We start from the raw sequence: 20201 nt of genomic DNA, 5'->3' as shown, positions 1-20201 counted from the left end.
TCTCCCTACAGGTACATGTTTACCTGGGTTTAGTAAATATTCCCTCTCATTACTCAGGCCTGGGCCTTCTTTCCATGATCATGAACCATATCTTTCTTAATTATTTCCTTTAACTGTGTTGAAGGATTTGTAAAATAGTTTTTTTCTCTATAAATCATCATCATTGATACTCCTTTTGAGTGTGTCTTTGGTTCTTGCCATAATCTGACTAATACAGACAAGCTGTAGGACAGGCCTTAGATCTAAATGGAATTACCACCGTATTACTTTATGGTAATAGTTTGAAAAGCATTATCTTTAGAACAAAATTTAAGCTATTTTCATGGCATACAAAGCCTTAGTAATTTAGTCCCAATTCACCTTTTCTGTCTCATCTGCATCTCTCACCCTCAATCACACTATGCGCACATCAATGAATTTTTGTGGCTTCCCAAACATACCAGTCCCTCTAACTTTATGTTTCTGCACAAGCTCTTTCTCCTGTCTACAGTAATTCTTTCTTCAAGTCCCAGGTCAAAAGTTACTTTTATTATGAAAATGACCCACTTCTGAGGTCTTTTCATATACATTGTCTTCTAATTAGTTGCTAAAAGTCTCTATTTCACTACACTGTGAATTTCTGGAAAGTAGAGATCCCCTTTTAATTTATTTTTAAATATATTTTATTGATTTTTACAGAGAGGAAGGGAGAGAGATAGAGAGTTAGAAACATTGATGAGAGAGAAACATCAATCAGCTGCCTCCTGCACACCCAATACTGGGGATGTGCCTGCAACCACGGTACATGCCCTTGACCAGAATCAAACCTGGGACCCTTCAGTCTGCAGTTTGATGCTCTATCCACTGAGCCAAACCAGTTAGGGCGAGATCCCCTTTTTAATCCATAGTGCCTGGCAGAGGGCATGTTAATGATTGAAAGAATGATGAACCTTGTTGAATACATTAATTTGTGTGTGTGTGTGTGTGTGTGTGTGTGAACGAACGCCCTGAAAGTATCTCTTCTAGCTGTCTTTGAGCGATGGTGTTTGTATTGGGCCAGCTTGTGAACTCTAATAGAAATAGAAGTAATTCAACCAAGTATTATTTCTTGGTTGTAATTACTAATAGTTAATAATTATAATTGAAACACCTTACACATTAATTTAGGGAAAATTTTAGTTACATATTTATTGGTTTGGACATTGTTGGTTCGCTCCTCTAGATCCTTTGTTCTCTCCTCAGTTTTCTGTCTGAGGAAAATGAAGTTGGCCCGTCATAGGATTCTTGTGCCCAGGGGCTACTAACTGGGCCTGGCCATTGGCGAGCCTGTAGGAGATCTGAGGGAGGGAAGAGAATGAACTCAAGTACTTATCCCTTTGGCTCTCTCTGCAATGGTCCAGTAACTGCTCTCCCTCTTCTCGATTTTGTCAGGGTGCAGCAGCTCCACAGTTACTATATGCCCGCATTGCTGTTTTATACCGGTGGCTCCTCTAGTCTAGACCTCCATCTCTGTAAATAGCTCCATATTTGGGTAGTTTGTTGAATTATCCTGATTTTATTGTGACATTTGTTTCTTGTTGGGAACTGATATAATTCTCTTCTATTTCCATGATTACTTATTCTCTAGAAAAATATTCTAAGATAATCTAAGTGGATGGCTTTTTCTCTGTCTGTGTTTTTATTAACTGTTTTATACAGCCATAAGTTTTGTTCATCTTTAGCCAATTGTGCACTTATGTGTTTGCATAATACTAACTTAAAACTGAGCAATCACATTTTGCAAAATGTATGTTTATTATAGAACAATCATCAAAAATTATGTAGATTAAAGTTGAATAGCATTAACATTTTAAGAAAATTTCCTATTAAGTGGAATTATTTATTCAAGAGCATAAGTCAAATTAAGATGCATTAGTGTGTTTCTTAGGGCACATATGGTTAAAAAGCTTTTATGAAAATTTTGTCCTTAAAGTAAATAAAACTTTATTTTAAACATTCTGTAGGTAGCAATTAAAATCAACAGTAAAGAAAATATTAACAATTTAAAAAATTTTTAAATTTACATATATTTTTAAAAGGTGAAAGTTAAATATATAATCAATAGTTATATAATTATAAAATATCAATTACTTATTTTTTTAAGAAAATGAAAGATTTTCTTTAGCATTAGCATCATAGATTCTTAGTGTACCATTTTTGTTTTTGTTTTATTGCTTAAAGTATTACAAAGGATATTACATATGTCTCCTTTTTCCCCCACCATTGACAATCCTCTCGCCTCCCCTACTAGTGTACCATTTTGATCCCTAAGCAAATTTTTCTATTTATTATTCCAAATTATTAAAATGAAAATATATTCTGGAACTTTGCTAAAACATGGTACTCGTGGTTTCTGTTGTGAGACTACCTTTAGTGAAGTTATTTTAAAATCCTCTTGGCATTTTACTGAATACTCCTCCAGGTGATGCCATAATAGGATTGCTTCATCTGGAGTGTGTTCTACAGTGAAGTGTTTGTAAGTTTTTACACATAGCTCGTTAAGAGTCAATCCTTCATATTTAAAGGAAACTTTAAAATACATTTTAATAACGAACATATCCTTTAACTTCACTATTCTACATGAAGATTTTTTCCTACATTTCTCATTTCTTGAAACTATTCCTTTCATTTTTCACATGTCAAATCATTTTCACGAATTGTATCCCTTCTCCCTTTTTAACTTTCCCAAATGATTGACCCCATGCTACAATCTCAAGGTTGGTACCTATGGGTTGTTATTTTCCTGTTAAGGAACTTTTCATGAATTCAGGTGTGTGTGTGTGTGTGTGTGTGTGTGTGTGTGTGTGTGTGTGTGGCACTTTCATATACTACAGAATTTTTGATAGCACTGATGCTCATGTGTTTTGGGTAACACATCAGCTTCCTAAAGAGTAGCACACGTCTTTGAAAACACTCACCCATGATCTGACATTCTGATGAATGTGATTTTGAAGTCCATCTATAAGAAGAAACACTGGTGACTATAAATCATTTGGTACAGTGTGCGTACAGATATGAACTAATGGAAAACTTGGACACCCAGCATTTTGAATCACTTACAACCAGAGAAATCTCACTGGCTCCTGGCTCTGAATTCTGCCAGTCTCCTAGAGCTGATGTTAATCCTCTTCTACCCAAACCATTTTTACTATGCTCTCTTTGACAGCACTTACCTCAGTTCTCTTGACTCCATTATTCCAAACTCCAATATAGGACTGAGTCTACTTGTATATATCAAATACACCTTCGTATTTCCCTAGTTTTGAGACCATCTCACTTATGAAAGAGTTACTGAACAGCTTAAGATACCAATCAAAAAACATTTAACCTTATTTTTAGCTCTTAGCCACAGACTCTGGGTCAGAGACTTCAGAATCAAACTTGTTCTTATCCATAGGAGTTCAGTTCCCAGAACAGGGCTAATTAAGAATTTATTCCTCTTACCCTGTCTTCTTTTGTACTCCTTTCTAGAAGTACAAAAGGTTGCTTCTAAACACCCACCTGCTAAATGGGTCCTTATTTCCCACCTACAGACCTATTTCTGAATAGTAACTTTTTTTTTCTCCCTTCCTAAATTTCCTGGGCCATCAACCAGATTATAGTTGGACTCTGCCTTCCTGCTGGGATCTAACACCTTCCCTTGCAAACCCCCTTTTGAGCTTCGTCTGAATCCAAATTGAGTTTATAACATTCTTTGTACATTGTTCATAGCTCATACTTCCTCCTACACCCTTTCCCCTTTCAAGTACACTTTGTAGTTAGTCTCACAGTAAATCTCACTATCAAGTCCTAAAAAAATAATAATGTCCTCACCTGTTTTGCTCTGGTGGGTTCAGATTAAGGACCAAGTAGCTTCATCCTTTCCACTCTCTATTTTTTTCATGATTGTAGCTCCACATCTTATACCCTAGTCCAATGTATGACATGTCCCTACACCCTAGGTGTCCTTGCTCCCTCTGTCAATTTTTTAGCAGGCACTGTGTAAATCTCAGCTTCCTTAGTAGCTGTGTATTTCTGTGACAAGCTTGCTTATCATTGTGTGTTTTTTTAAATCAGGAGACTGCCAATGTAATCAACTACAGATTCATTATTTCTCCTCAGATAGACTTTAATGGTAATTTATGTATCCATTAGAGGTTATTTCACACTTTTTCATTTCCTTCCAGCTTCTAAGAATGTCCCTGCCCCTATCCATCCCTTCCACTCCTTTATACCTCCCTCACCATCTCTTGCCTTTCTTCTCTGAGCAAATACGAAACATTACTTTTATTAAGAGAACCATGTCTTTTTTCTCCCCTAACATTTTTCATAATTAGCTCTTTTCCATTTTTCTTTTGTCTAACAGAAATGATTGCCTGGCCAACATTTGCAAACACATCTTCGTTAACATTCTTCAGTTTTCATAATTATATTTATTGATATAGTCATCTCCTCTTAGTTTTCAATTAGTTCATCTTGATGGCCAGAAAAGCAGAAATATTTCCTTTCTTTGCCCCTCATACCGTTGAGCTTCTGTGGAATCTCCTTTTGATCCTTTACTAATGGCAGGCACTATAGTTTTCACTCACTCTCCTAATATTTTACCTCTTGGTTGCTTAAAAGATCGTTTTTTCTTAATATATTGTAGCTTGTACACAAACAAGTGTATATAATTATTTGTAAAAATTACGCAATACGTCCTGGCTGGGCATCAGCCTGCGGACCATAGGATTGTGTGTGTTTGATTCCTAGTCAAAGGCCCATTCCCCTGCCCTGGTCAGGGTGTGTGTGTGAGGCAACAAATCACTGTGTCTCACATTGACATTTCTCTCTTCACCCCCTCCTTCCACTCTCTCTAAAAAAAATCAATGGAAAATATCTTCATGTGAGGAATATATATATATATATGTGTGTATATATATATATATATATACATTCCTGTGCCCCCAGGTTAAGAAATAGATTATGACTAATACAATTGAATGGTGAATGGACTTCTGGCAGTTGCTGTTCTTCATTCCTACCCACACGTAATCACTATCTTACATTTGTGATAATCATTTACTTTGCTGTTTTTCTTTATGGCTTTATGTGTGTGTGTATTGGTAATTTATATATTGTTTGAATTAATGCAACATTTGTCACAATTCTTTTCCATCTCAGCGGATACCCCTCGAGTGTAGTTTCAGAGCCCCTGTGCTTACATCTGTCATAGAATTTATCACATTTACTTCCTGCCAATCCCTTAGACTGTGAGCTCTGTATATTTTGTTTCTTTATTCTCAGCACTTAACCAGTCTCCAGAAGATAGCGTGCATTTAACAAATATGAGTCAAATATATTAATAAAAGAAGAAATTGGGGGTGCAACCTCATTGTAGGTTCAGAGTTCCTGTATTTTATATTAAAACATTTAAGGAGCTGACCACATTTCTGAGTGGAAAATTTTTCAATCACAAGGATTAAAACCAAAAACATGTTCTCGTTAAATTTCTCTTGTAATCCCAGTTCTGTCACTAATTGACTGCCACCTTGGGCCATTTACTTAACCTGTTGGTCCTCAGTTACCTAACCTATGAAAGGAGGTTGGACTAAATGACCTCCAAGGTCCTTTCCAGCTGTGAAATTCTGATTGTCATCAATGATTGTATAAATAAAAAATTCAATTAACAGGAACTCTTAATCCCTAAGCATTATCATTAAATTGAAATTTTAGTTTTTCAAAGAGCAATTATTTTATATACACAGCAGGAAAAAAATGTGCTCACATGTATTGCTTCCTAGGCACAATTCAACTTCACCAACAGAGTCATTTTTTTCATACAAGCATTCATTATTCATAATAACCAAAAGGTGGAAATAACCTAAATATCCATCAACTGAGGAACAGATAAACAAAATTTGGTATATCCATATAATAAAATATTATTCAGCCATAAAAAGAATGAAGTACTGATACATAATACAATATAGATGAACTTCAAAATCATTACACTAAGAGAAGCCAGTTACAAAATACAGTCACTTTTTAGGTAATGTAAATAGTGTTTTTTCAAGTCAAATATGGGGTATCATTGAGAGATCTCTTATTTATTTATTTATTTATTTATTTATAAATATATTTTATTGATTTTTTACAGAGAGGAAGGGAGAGGGATAGAGAGTCAGAAACATCGATGAGAGAGAAACATCGAATAGCTGCCTCCTGCACACCCCCTACATGGGATGTGCCTGCAACCTAGGTACATGCCCTTGACCGGAATCGAACCCAGGACCTTTCAGTCCACAGGCTGACACTCTATCCACTGAGCCAAACCGGTCTGGGAGAGATCTCTTTTTTATTTAAATGATGAATTCATTACCTCACTTAGAATACATGTGTCACTTGTTTTACCCTAGTCCAATGAAATATGCTGCTCTCCCCCAAAACCTAGTTATATTGTACCGTTTAGGCAACCATCCTGGGAGAATATCTTAGATCTTCAACCCCTGACCTTGGCCTTCATGTGCTCTTGGACTTTTCCAAACTCACTTCCACCTCCTAACCCGTGTTCATCTTTCTTAATGCTCTGGTCTTCCCTCCCCACTGCTTTGCTGTCCTCCTCTTATGCCTAGATTTCATGGAGAGACTTCTGGGTAATCTTCCCCCCCTAACTGGCCACACAGGACTTTTTCCTAAACCTTTCCCTTGAGAGAAACTCCTTATCCTCTATGTTACTGCTAAAAAGTCAGAATCTGGATCCATAATAATGTAACCACAGTTAATAAAAATAGTTTAAATATAAAAAGCAAAACATGGTCATTGTAAAATTCTAAACAACTTTATTTTGGTATAAATGACATACAATAAATGTTACATATATAAAATGTATGTTTTGAATAAGTTGATATATGTATACACCTGTAAATCTGTCAACAGAATCAAAATAATGAACATAACTTTAGTTCCCTAAATTAACCTCATAACCCTTTGTAATTTCTGTTTTTCACCTTCCACCCTCCCCCAACTCCTGTTACTTTCTCCTTCCCAGTCCCCAGGTGCCACTCATTTATTTTCTGTTACTACATAATATCTTGACTTTTCCAGAATTTTTATATAAATGGAACAATAAAATGCATGTGTCTTTTTAAGGGGGGAGCCTGGTTTCTTTCACTTAACACATTATTTTGAGACTCATCCATATTGCTGCATGTGTCTTATCAGTAAGTAGTTCTGTTGCTGAGTAATATTCTATTGTGTAGAATTACCACAGTTTGTTTATCTATTGATCTATTGATGGGCATTGGGTTGATTCTAGTTTTTGGGGATTACAAATAAAGTCGCTATGAACATTTGTATTCAAATCTTTGTACAGGCATTTTGTTACTGGAGGAAGACTGGTCTGGAAATAGGTTCTTGCAGTGTTATAGGAAAAGCATTTCAGGGACACTTGTGGAAGAGTATTGAGCACCAGTGGTAAGATCCATTAGCGTACTGCAAATGCTACCTCACTGGATAAGGCCCTTCCCCAGCGAGTACAGCAGCAGAAGCTGGTTGATGTTGTCAATCTGCCCCCAGATATGCCATTACCAGGTGGCTCAGCTCCCCCTTGACCAGGTGGCTCAGCTCCCCCTTTCTGTGGAAGAAGTGGAGCTTCTGGGTCCACAGGCCCACACTTGTGCCCACCAGGCCCAGAAGGGTCAAGGGCCCAGAGGTGCAATGCCATGACCCCCAGCACCCAAGGCTCTGGTAGTCCAGCTCAGTCCCTCCTCCGAGCTGGCATCAAAATTCTTAGCTGTGTGACCTTGGGCAACTAACTTACCTTCTCTGTGCCTCATTTTCCCATCTGTACATCTGTTGCCAAGGCTTGATGGCACCCAGGACACAATTGGCATTGCCCTTTGTCCTGCACAGCTGCTACCAAGAGAAAAGGCCTTCGTTCAACTTCCATTCATTTCCTTGGGTTTGGGGAAAGAGCCAGCTTTCTTTCAAACTCCTCAATCTCTTTCCTGGCTTTCCTAGGCCTGTGCTAGTGCCCTCCCCTATCCAACACCTTTTCTGGATATTCTAGGGTTTTATGCCCTTACCCTATCAGGTCTTTTCCCCCCAGGGTAGTCTCCTTCCCTTACGATCACCATTTTGGCTTCTCAGGAGCTTGTGCTTAGTAGCTTAGTAAAAAGACTTACCCCTCGGGGTCCCCCGCCCCTTAGTTAATCAGGGGGAGGGTGCAGGTGATTGCAAAACTGCCCCTTCCTAGTTAATCCAGTTTCATCAGATGTTTGCTCCCTTCTTTTTTGTTAACAACTAACTGCCTGCTGTAACAATATGATTTTGTTTGGGGAGGGGAGTGGGTAGTAAATACCAATAATAGTATCTCTGGATCATACAGTAAGTATTTTAAGAAACTACCAATCTGTTTTCCTCCGTGGTTGTAACATTTTACCAACAGCAGTGTACTTCTCTGCATCAGTAAGTCATTGATTATCACATATCTCTTTATTTAAAGTGTGTGTAGGGGGATGTTTGGCTGGCAGTCAATACCTTTGCGAACTTGAGCAAATTACTTTTTGCCTCAGTTTTCTTAACTTGTTTATTTATAAAGGGTTTGAGATAGCTTATCACTTTTTTTCCCTCTCAAACATTCTGTAACTTTACAACAATCTTCGTTACTAATAAAGCATACACATGTGAAATATACATATAATACAAACAATACAAACTTCAGTCAATGAAATATAGTGGAAATATCAGAGGAGATTTTGGCTCAGACTATTCTATATCAAAATTCTGGCGCCTCATTACCATCTATGTGACATTAGGTAAACTACGTAAATTCTACAAGCTTGAGCTTCATTGATGTCAATAGGAAATACTAAAATGCAGATGTCATGATTGTGATGAGAACTACGTAACAAAGAGTCCTGTCTGTATCCGAGCACCAACAGGAAGCAGATGGCACACTTAATTCTAGAATGACATATTTATAGAGATTCTAATTATAAAGGTGTGGGTGTGTGGTAACCACAAAGGATATTGCAACAACCTGGGGCATATTAGCAGACAAATTATTATCACACTTAGGCCCAGCGGGGGGTAGGGGAGAAGTACTTTTGGGGGGTTTGATGGACATAGGCATGATCAATCTTGGCCTTGAGAGAAGCAATGACCATGAGCAGAGGGACACAGTCAGCCTAGGACAGAAATAAACTTCATTCAAAAGTTATAAGTTTGGTTAACTGACTCATTCAATCAAATTTAGGCTCTAGAATTTTAGTTCTAATAAGACCTGTGTTTTTTAGGTATCTTCATATAAGCATATCAAGAGATGTCTCTTCATACTGGAACTTAAAAAAGGTAGGAAATTTATTTGTCCAGAGTAACCCATGACCATGAACCAAAGGAAAGTTCTATACAATTTACAGTGCAGTCAGGTAAGATCTATAATAGGCATAGCACAGATTCTGATATTTTCAATTTCCCCTCACATAAGATTTGCAATATTTAACAATGTGATATGGTCTATCTGGGTTTTGATCTTTCCATATCAAGTTTCTCTTGCCCAAATCTGCCTGACCTAGCAACAGGCTCCTTAATAACAAGTTTCTTAGTCTTTCCCTGTTTTTTTTTCTCTCCTCTATGTATAATCTTTAAGCACTGGGTCTTTATCAGCTGCCTTCTATGAAAACCTGTGCTTCACTTCAATATGTTCTGGGAACTGCTGTCTTTTGCGAGTAGTTTCCAGCGAGCTGCTCACTGCTCTTCTATTCTGAGAGCTCCAACCTCGGCAGCTGCTTTCTCTGTGTGGAATTAGTATTCTGTTCTTTGTTTTGTTGATGGAAGAGGGTTTTCTAACCCTTGTTTATAAAAGACATGTCCTGCTCAGAATCAGAACTGCATCCGCCATTGCAGGGAAATATGGATGTCATGACACTTCCATGGGTAGCTAGAGCTCAAGGCACTGTTCTTTAATTGCTACGTGTCCTACTTGTCAGGACATTAACAGAGGTGGGTAGCATGATGGAAAGGATGGTGGGATAGAAATGTCAACCCTGGGCTATGTAGTTAGTCTGTCCTTTTCTAGCCATGCAATTTGGAAAAATTACTTAAATTTTTGATCCCCGTGTTTTTTTCCCCTCTTTTCTTGTTTATAAAAATGAAACAATACAACGCTATACTTACCTCACATAATTGTTATAAGACTCAAGTGAAATAATGTATGTGATGTGATTTGTAAACTATAAAGTGGAAAGGATTCTCACTATTTGGAAAAGTGGGTATGCTTGAGCCATTGGAAAAAGCACAGTATGTTATGTAAAGTAGTATTGACTTTGTGTTCATATTTTCCCACCTGACTAGTCAAATGAAAAAGAGATTTATTTCTCATGGCAATCTCAAGGGACATTAACCCATCTTCCTTCAGTATATTTAATATGATTCTAAGAAGTTATAGGCAACATTTTGAGTATTCACCGATACAAGACTACACAAATGAAATCATAATCATGTTTATTGTACACTGATACATGAGAGTGAAGTGTGCCTTTGCTATTCATGACTTACTTGAGTAGCTACTAAGCCTCCATGTAATTTTTCCCTGAGTTATAAAAGTTCAAAATTATTATATTGACTTGAAGAAGAAAATTGCATGACCTTCTTTAAAGGCAATGACTATTATTAATTTATTAAATCTGAAATTACTCTGTACTATTCATATGAATCAGCCCACTCCAGGGATGTTTGGATCTTTAAATGTGAGTTAAAATTTTTATTAGGTGATGTTATTTTGCTTAGTTTCTTCTTTTATAAACCAAATCATAATAATTGCATTATTATTGCTTGATAGTATATCTTTATTAGTAGTAATTAGATTCGGTATGATTAGATTCTGTACTCGATGTGCAGTAAAGAGTATTTTTGAAGGTAAAAATATTAAATCAATACTTTAAATACAAACATTTCTTCCACTGATTTAGAATTTCAAAGTAATTATATAACTTTATTTTTTTCTATTTTAGTTAGAACACTTAAATATATTTGTGAACATATGAACATTACTCACAGTAAGCACATATTTTTGTTGTTTTATTATTGCCATCTGCTATTTTGAAGTAATTAATGGCATTCAATGAGTGGATATTTTGTTGCTGGTAGTTGACACCAGGTAGTATAAGAGTCAATAAAGGTGATTTCTCTTATGGTGATTACCTTCCGACGGAGAAAGATATAAACACACACCCAAATAATTAAATGCAACACTTTCACTTGGTAAGCAGTGCCATAAAAAACAAAAGTGAAATATGGGATCAGGAGTGGCTGGGGTAGTGATAGGAGGCAGAGTTGCCTTAAATGTGATGGCCAAGAAGATCTGTTTCAGGACTTAACATTTAAGTTGAGACCTGAATTACTAAAAAGGACCAGAATTTAAAAAAACTAAGGCTTGGACATTGTAAGTAGAATATGAAAAAGCCCTGATGAGAGAATGAACTTGGCAAAGAAAGTCTGTTTGGTTGGAATGTGGTGAATGGTTAGGCAGGTAGTCAGAGGCCAAATCAAATGATATGTTTTAGACCAAGGCAATGAACTTAGATTTTATTCTAACCCTAGTGATAAGCCATTGGAGAGATTTAATCAGAGAGTGACAGTATTTTATCTACATTTCTGAAAGCTTGCCCTAACTAGTATGTGGAAATGAGCCTTGTGAAAGCCAATAATAGAAACTGAGGAGCAGATTAGGAGGCTTTTACACTATTTCAAGTGAGACAAGATGATAGTGAACAAGGTGGTCATTGTTCAACAAAAATGGTCAGATTTGGGGTACACTTGAGAAGTATTGCCACTTTTTTGCCTTTTGGCATTGAAATGCAAAGCTGGAGAACATGTGAGAAACCTTGAAAATGTTCTATCAGTTTGTTTGTGGAATCTGTTTTTCCTTTTATGTGTGCAGTATGGTCATCTAGGTTCCACTGACAATGAGTGAAGAAATCTGAAAGAAGGAACATTTAGAGGTAGGGCAGGTTTAGGGCTGAGGTAGAGCCAAGATATCTGTTCTGAAATGCTTAATTTTGAGATACCTATTGGGCACCCAAATAGAGATACCCAGTAGCCAGTGGTTGAGTGTCAACCTATAAACCAGGCGGTCATGTTTTGAATACCGGTCAGGGCACGTGCCCGGGTTGCAGGCATGATCTCCAGTGTTGGGTATTTAGGAGGCAGCTGATCAATGATTCTCATCATCACTGATGTTCCTATCTCTCTCTCCTTTCCCCTTCCTCTCTGAAATCAATAAAAATATATTTAAAGAGAGACAGAGAGAGAGAGAGAGAGAGAGAGAGAGAATCCTTGATTAGCTGCCTCCTGCACAACTCCTACTGGGGATCAAACCTGCAACTGGACATATGTCCTGACTGGGAATTGAACCATGACCTCCTGGTTCATGGATCGATGCTCAACCAATAAGGAAATAGTATTTCTGGTCAGGCTAAGCAATAGTATTTCTGAAATACAATAAGTTTTAAGAAGACCAAACACATTTATACTTAAACTAGAGGTCCGATGCACAAAAATTTGTGCACTCGGGGGATCCCTCAGCCCGGCCCGTGCCCTCTCCCAGTCTGGCACCCCTCAGGGAATGACCACCTGCTGGCTTAGGCCCGCTCCCTGGGGGATCGGGCCTAAGCTGGCAGTCAGACATCCCTCTGGCATCCCAGGAACCCTCGGGAGATGTCCACTTGCCAGCGGGGAGCAGGCCTAAGCTGCAGTTGGACATCCTTAGTGCTGCTGAGGAGGCAGGGGAGGCTCCCGCCACCACCGCTGTACTGGCAGCCATCAGCCCAGGGTGGGGGTCCCCACTGGGGTGCCTGGTCAGCCTGGGTGAGGGGCTGATGGCTGTTTGCAGGCTGGCCACAGCGCCTTTTGGGTTGGGGTCCCCACTGGGGTACCTGGCCATCCTGGGTGAGGGGCTGAGGGCCGTTTACAGGCTGGCCACAACCCCTTCAGCATGGGGGGTCCTGCTGGGGTGCCTGGCCAGTCTGGGTGAGGTGCTGAGGGCCATTTTGAGGCTGGCTAAGGCCCCAAGTGGGGACCTTCACCCCATGAGGGTGTGGCCATCCTGGGTGAGGGGCTGATGGTTGTTTGCAGGCTGGCCTCAGCCCCCAGCCACCCAAGCTCCCAGTGGAGGCTGTCTGGAAGCAGGTATCTGGGATTTAATTTTCTTCTATAATTGAAACTTTGTTGCTATGAGCGGAGGCCACAGACTGCTCAGGGCAGGTGGGAAGCTTGGCTTCCTCCATCGCCCTGGCAACCAAGCCTCCTGCTTGCTCCAGCTCCATGGCTGCTGGCCGCCATCTTGGTTGGGTTAGTTTGCATATAGTTGCTCTGATTGACTGGTGGGAGTGGCTTGGGGCATGGCGAAGGTATGGTCAATTAGCATCTTTGTCTTTTATTAGTGTAGATATAAGTATTTTATTTCATTCTAAAGTCTATATAGTTGACATTTGTGATCATCATCAACTCATGATGGGGAAGGACATTCCAGTCATGATATTTATGATATTCTTTACCATGGGTCTGTGACTGGGGTTACATCACAAGTTTGATGGTGCTACTTAAATTCCTGCTTAATTTCTCTGACTCCATTTATTTAATTTGTTTTTTTCCAAAAGTGAATTCTGCCCTGGGTCAATGTGCATCTGCATTTTTGGATACTATTTTGTTTAGAAATGTAAAGTGATCCAAAATAGTTAGAGGCAATGTAACACTTATTTTACATTTTATAACATCTGGCTATAAAAGCAATTATCTAAAAATAGTCCAACTTTGTTGCAACATTTGTCCCTGTCAACAGAACAGAGCACACTTCTTTAGCATTTGAATATTTTCTGCTAGAGTTTGACATGCTGCCCCTGTTGGGAGGTGGCAAGTAAGGGAAGGAGGAGAGTCTATAAAGAAAGGGCTTTCTACTAAGGATGGATGTATTTTAAAACTAATACGGAATTGCCTGGGTTATTCTGTCTTTTTTACTTGGGATATGAAGTTTACATTTATTATGCTGCTCTAAACCACTGACAGATAAAAACCAGTTCAATCTGTTTATTTTTATAAAACATTTTATATAAGTACTAGAGGCCTGGTGCATGAATTTATGCATGGGTGGGGTCCCGCTGGTCCGTCCCAATCAGGGCCGATCTGGGCCGGCCAGCCAGGGGGAGGGGTTGCCTGAGGTTGGCTGGATGGCCCCGCACTCGATTGGGGTGTGGGGTGTGGTCAGGGGTGGGGCCAGCTCAGGGGAGAGGCCATGGGAGGTTGGCCAGCTGGCCCCGCTGGTGCGGAGGCAGGCAGGCAGGCAGAGGGGTTAGAGGCAGTGAGGCAGGCAGGGAGGTGAGTGGTTAGGAGCCAGCAGTCCCGGATTGCATGAGGAATGTTCAACTGCCATTTTAGGCCCAATTCCACAGCAGGATCAGGCCTAAACTGGCAGTCAGACATCCCCCGAGGGGTCCTGGATTGTGAGAGGGGACAGGCCAGGCCAAGGGACCCTACTGGTACATGATGGGGACCGGGGAGACACACAAAAGGTTGGCCAGCCTGGAAAGGACTGCGGGAGGGCTCCAGGGTGTGTCCAGTCCATCTTGCTCAGTCCTGATCGGCCAGACCCCAGCAGCAAGCTAACCTACTGGTGGGAGTGTCTGGCCCCTGGTGGGCAGTGCATGTCATAGCAAGCAGTTGAGCTGCCTTAGCATATCATTAGCATATTAAGCTTTGATTGGTTGAACGGATGACTGGGCCACTGGACATTTAGCGTTTATTAAATAGGACTAGAGGCCCAATGCATGAAAATTTGTGCAAGAGTAGGCCTTCCTTCCCCCGGTTGCTGGCACTGGCTTCCCTTCAGCACCTGGGACCTGGGCTTTGCTCTGGGTGCCACCAGCAGGCACCCAGAACCTGGGCTGCTTCGCTCTGGTCCCAGCTTCATCCAAAATGATGCCTGGAAGGATGTTCAGTTTAATTAGCATATTACCCTTTTATTATTATAGATTATATAAACTTGATATCAAACTTGCAATTTTTTTAAAAAAACATGATACTCATTTTTTTCTATTAATTTTATGTCATGAATTCATAAGTCTATATTTTATTGTAAAAAATACCAAATACTACTGGTAAAGCAGTTTTAAAATTATTTGACCTGTACATTTATATATTGTTAGTACAATATATTTCACTTCTATCCTATATTACTTTATGTTTTTGAGAAAACCCATGAACAGCAAAATATCCAATTGGTGTACACAATGAAAATTTTCCTATCTTTTCCCTTTAGTATTATTTTCCTTGAGTCTTTCATTTTAGATAAAATGTTATTAATCTTGTGTTTATGATCTCACCTTAAACTAGATTTACACACACAAAAAATATGTATTACATTATTTTTTTTCCCAGTAGAATTTCTTGCCCAGTAAATATGGTTGAAGAAAGAACAGGCCATGGGATTCTCATTAATCTTCTAAGAGTTTCTGCTATCCTCCCTCTCTAAATCTCCTTGCCTGGTAAAATGTGTGTGATAGAGCAAAAGCACTTTTGCCTTCCACTAAGCAAAGTCATCCAGCCAGGTCCCAACAAAAGCCACATCTGTCTTTCAAATAGTTTCATCATCAGCTGTATTATTGGCTGGGGTTCCATGCCTTGAAAGAGAGACACTATTTAACCATACTTCACAATACAAACAAGTGGAGAAAATACAGCTTTTGGTCTGTATTTTTGTGTCTCCTGATGGTAATACAGTTTTACTCTTAGTGACTGCAAAATTACTTCAAACAGATGATAGGCTATTTTTTAAAGTTTGTAAACACTTCTTTAAATACTGTACCTTAATAACATAGCTGTGTTTAGAATTATCTGATAAAGAGAATATCTAACAGGTAACGTTAAATATAGTGTGTCAACAACCTATAAAATGAGTTTCATATTAAGCCACATGTTAGTGGCTGTAAATTAAAACCAAATAAGTTATTTAAGGAAAATAACTTCTGACCAGCTTTTAATGTGTTTTCTTTTTATAACACTAGTTAATAAACATTTTTTATTTCAAAATTAAATTTATAATCTTCCTTGAAAAGGGAAGGCATATCTAAGACATTACAAACTTTTGCTCTCAGAACCTGATAGAAATTATGCAAAAAAAAAATCTTTATTTGCACTATTCTAAACCCATTAAAAGAAGTGACTCTTTTTACAAAAGAGAAGATAACGGGAGTAATCTAACACAATGCCTATTACTTTATACGGTCTGTATATACTCTGGGAAGCTGCAAATGATCATTCTTTGTAATTTAGAAAGAAGATGAACTTGAGGCATATTGCTATTTTCTTTTTTTTTAATATATTTTATTGATTTTTTACAGAGAGGAAGGGAGAGAGATAGAGAGTTGGAAACATCGATGAGAGAGAAACATCGACCAGCTGCCTCCTGCATACCCACCACTGGGGATGTGCCCGCAACCCAGGTACATGCCCTTGACCGGAATCGAACCTGGGACCCTTCAGTCCGCAGGCCGACGCTCTATCCACTGAGCCAAACCGGTTTCGGCATATTGCTATTTTCTGAATTAAAAAATATATTTTCATTTGAGCACAACTACCACCTATAGTTGGCGTTAATATAAGAAGAAAGGTTTATATAGGTGAATGTATCCCTTCACAGAACTTTACATTTCTAATATTTTGATTTAGGATCCAAGTGCCCAGAAGAGAAGCATGTATAGGGCAACCATCCTTGAGAAAAGGGGGTATAAATTTATCGATCTATCCATTTATCATAACCAATTATATAACATTAAATAATATCAATTGAAAGAGAGAATAATCAAACACATTAAAAATCATCTGAAAATCACAATGATTGAGGCTCGGCTTTAAGACTCAAGTAGCTCACTGAATTGTGGTTTTCAAAGTGTAATCACTCAGCTAGCAATGTCAGCATTACCTGGGGACTTATTAGAAATCCAAGTTCTTCAGCCCCATTCTAGGCCTACTAAATCAAAAACTCTGTACACAGTTGAGTATACAGATGTTGTATACCTGAAATTTATATAATGTTATTAACCAATATTTCCACAATAAGCTTCATTACAAAACAACTCTGGGTCAGGGTCTCTATAAAATGAATTTTAGCCAGCCTCCACGTGATTCTGATGTACACTAATGTTGGCAACCACTGCTCATGCAGCACACAAAGTGGGCTGGAACTACTTCTGAGCCTAAATCAGTGTTCTGAAACTGTAAACCCAGAAGTTCAAGCCAACCCTTAGTGACTTGATAAAATACTAGTAGACAGGGCTCTCTTCCTTTGTTATCCATCTTCTATTTCTCAAGAAAGCATGCTCTTTTGGATGTAGCATGAAGAAAAAATATTTAATGTTCCAAGACAAGATGTTATTTTGAAAAATCTCTGTAAAAGGAGGTGTGACTCAAGAACGCCAAAGTACATTCTGTACAGATCACTTTAGTAGTGTTTGTGGGGCATTTCCTTATGGAATCAGACCTGGATCATTGTTTTTCCATATGCATCTAGCCTCTCTCACCCAGGCAGAGTGCTCATAGCAAAATATTACCTCTATAGAGACGCATCAGCCTGCCTCACTCTCTGCACTGCTTATTCTAATAAAAGAGCTATGACATCAGAAGCAGAAGAACATAATTCTAATGACTTTGTTGGGATATAGGGGAAGTACATTGAGCCAATGGTATACTTAGAGGAGGCTTACTCATTACTGTTCTGTTTGGAGACACAAACTATAAGGTCATATGGTAGTAAGCACCTTCAAGGATCAACAATATTCTCTTACTCTGTAGATATTCTACTACTGAGCAAATGTTACCATTAATTGTTCTCTAACAAAATGTGTTATTTATAAAGCTTGGGAAGGCACAATATTGAATTTCTTTGTATCTCATTTTTCTTATCTATCAAGTGGGGATAAACTTATCCCTACAGTTTATTTCCTAAAATTAGGGTAATCTTGAGATTTAAAAATGTAGAGCACTTAAAATAATTCCTGGCAAATAACAGCTACTCACTTAATATTAGCTAACACTATTATTATTTTTATTTACCATTTTATAATTAATTTCTGAAATCTGGACTTTTCAAAATATTTTATTTGTTGTGGTGATTATTTTGCAATATATAGAGAAATAGCAAATCATGTTATCCACCTATAACAAATATAATGTTATAAATCAATTATAGCTCAATAAAAATATTAGAAAATACAACAAAACAAAACAAAACCAAAAAACACCATTCCACTGTGGTGTGATACTGAGTGTTGTAAAAAATTCTATTTGAATAGACTTTTTATTTTAAAAAGAGACTCAAACTCAAATTCATTTATGATATAAAACAATTGTGTTGGGTATTTGCATCACTAGATATTAATTTGCTTTGTTTCCTATGTAAAGCGTCCCATTACATGCTGAGACAGAGCTGGGAATACTGCACAAAACAGTCATTTCTCAAGAGATGCAGTCCACACACCTACTGAACATTTTTGGAATGTGCTTTAAGTCACTCTTTGAAAGTAGTATAATAAAGTGCACATCAGAAATGGGAATGAGTCCATTCTCACCATCTGTTCCTAATTTTTTTGAGCTGAATACTCTATATGATTAAACCACTGTATAAAATGTTAAAATGGCATTAGAAATCTGAGTTAAATGCACAAAAGTTCAGAGAACTTGGGGTCATTTGCAAAGATCTCCATAGTTACATTATATTGATGAGTAAAATAAAGAAAGTCCTTTATTCTCAGCTAACCTTGAACTTCATTTTTTAAACTTCCCACAGGTGTAAAGTTCTTTCAAATATATTATTAGCCAAATTGTGTATATATATAATTTCTAATATATATATATATATACACACACAGGTACAGTTTTGTACCCTGCTTCCTTTACCCCCATTTTAGCTAAAATGTATTTTAAAATATCCCCTAGCCATGAAATCACAAAACTTTGAGTTCACACCATCCCATGACAGAATTTTGGTGACTTTCTTAAGACCTCAAAATTTCAGACTGTTTTCTCCTCAAATGGTGAGTGATTTGACTTATTTTTCCCAGAAAATGCAGATAACAATGTGTATATTACTTCTATGTGGCATCTTTGGCAACTCCCAGAAACTTCTATAAAAAACAGCCTGTTTTAAGATCTGGTCCTAGGTACATACATGTTTCCAATGGGATTTGAAAAGATGAAAAAGTCTGTTTGGCTCCAAAATACCTCCATCCTTAGTCCTGCCAGTGTATTAGAAACTTCCCCATCAATCACTATTGTATATTAGGATTAAAGATACGGTTAAAATATAACAGCATTCTGTTTTAGATACAACCAACATGTACTCAGCGTTTACACCGAGACAAGCATTGTAGTGACTGGATTTACATGAATGTAAATGCTCAGCTTCTGAAAGGGTCTGCACTATCTTCACCCTATCAAGTGGGTCAAATGGGCATTCAAGCTTGTGGTGGATGCCCTGTTCATTTTCTTAGGAGATAAAGGCCCAGTTAATTAATTTATTCATAAGACGTACTTCGAAACATTTCACTGCTGATTGGGTGGCAACAGTCTGTCTCAAAACCTCTCCCTGGGAGATTAGGCTAATTACTTGATCTCGTTCTTTTATGAGCTCATTTCACATTGGTTCCTGAAGAAGATTGATGTCTTAGCCCCTTTTGACTGAGGTCATACTTCTTTCTTATTTTAACTTGATTCATTTCCCATGGACTGAACTCTGAATATTTTTCCACTCGTGATTTCCTTCCATTTTCTTATGTGTCTCCTGGGATGACTTGAATCTCTTCTGATAAGGTCACTGTCTTTGCTTTGCACTGAAACTGCTGCTCAGCCACCTCACTGCTGTCAGATAGTCCAAATATCTTCGTTTTCTTTTGCTCATTTCCCCCCACAGTCACAAAGGTGCACTGGTTGATTAGCTCCAGTGGTATTATTATGCAACCTATTAGAGTACATAAAGGTTACCTACACAGGGGTGGCAATATTTAGTGAGTACTTACTCCACGAGCCTTTTACAAGCATGATTTTATGTGGTCAACACAACAGCCCTTATAGACATTTCCTCCTCTTTTAATGAAAAAGAAACTTAGTTTAGAGCGTGTTAATGAGTTGTCTAAGGTCACACTTAGGCCGTGGCAGAATATATTCTCAGGTCT

Source organism: Myotis davidii, unplaced genomic scaffold, assembly GCF_000327345.1.
Source record: "Myotis davidii unplaced genomic scaffold, ASM32734v1 scaffold269, whole genome shotgun sequence".
Taxonomy (NCBI): Eukaryota; Metazoa; Chordata; class Mammalia; order Chiroptera; family Vespertilionidae; genus Myotis; species Myotis davidii.
The sequence above is the reverse complement of the archived record's forward strand: the minus strand, read 5'-3'. Positions refer to the sequence as shown.